Genomic DNA, 1,203 nt, shown 5'->3' on the forward strand with positions numbered 1-1,203 from the left:
TCGGTTTCTCCAGCTGTATCGTCCATCTCAGCACCAGGTGTGTCTTCATCATCCAAGAAGCACCACCATCACTATCATCGTAATCACGGGGACAGCAATAAGAGTAGAGATGGCCGTCACTCCTGGAAAGTTATCACACCTCCGAAACATCTGGAATGTTTGGACATCACTACAAATGAAATGCTGACTCAAGGAGGGGGATGTTTGAACCCTGTACACTATTCTCACCCTGGAGGGCCATCTTCTTCGCTTACATCTCCACTGATATCCCCCTTCTCTGGCTCGCCTCTCTCATCTGGTTACCATACTCCAGTCTTCTTCTCACCTGCCAAACCTCGCCAAAGTCAATCTCAAAGTTTGCGATGTTCACCTCCTCATATGATTCACCCGAGACATTACTCCCAAAGCCAGAGCCTAAGGATGTCACCACCACATGAACTCAGACGTTCCCCCTACCGAGCCCCATTGGTCCAGCTGTCTGCTCATGATCTTGAGCAGGACCTGAGGGAGCAGGGTGGCTGGGGATGTGGTGAGCGAGAGCGTGAGTGGGAAAGGGAAAGAGAGAGGGAGATGGAGAGAGGGTGGGCACAGCGAGAGTGGGAAAGGGAGAGGGAAAGAGGGAGACTGGAAAGAGAGAGAGCAAGAGAAAGGGAGCGGAAGGAAACGAGTTTTGGGACATTTGGGTATGGTGAACCGGTTCCTCTACGTTCAGAAAGAAACTCAGTCTTTTTAGAACATGAGCAGGTTTTAGACACAACCCCTCTTTTACTTCCCCAGCCTTCACCTTCACCTTCACCTTCACCTTCACCAAGTGCTGCCCCAAGAATGGGGACTGGTGCAGTGGGTAGGAATAGAGCTGGTTCAAAAGTAGGCTCAGATACTATTGGCGGAGGTATGGTTTCTAAAAGTGACAATGGGAATATATGCCTAGGATTAGCTGAAAGCAAGCCAAGTTGTGGATCAAGGTTAATCAGTGGAAGTAGAAGCATGGTTGAGGCTAACAGCATGACTGGGATACACAGAAATAATAGACCTGGAAGTTCAAGCAAATATGAAAATGGATCCAAATCTGGTGTTAAATATGGATCTGAAAAAAGAATGGGCTCACAGGTAAAAACAAGTGTGGGAGGGAGGGATTTGGAAGGAAAAGTGGAATCTGGAGTACAGGTCGAAAAAGTGTCAGAAGCTGTAAACAGAGAGAAA

This window comes from Syngnathoides biaculeatus, chromosome 15 (assembly GCF_019802595.1).
Source record: "Syngnathoides biaculeatus isolate LvHL_M chromosome 15, ASM1980259v1, whole genome shotgun sequence".
Lineage (NCBI taxonomy): Eukaryota > Metazoa > Chordata > Actinopteri > Syngnathiformes > Syngnathidae > Syngnathoides > Syngnathoides biaculeatus.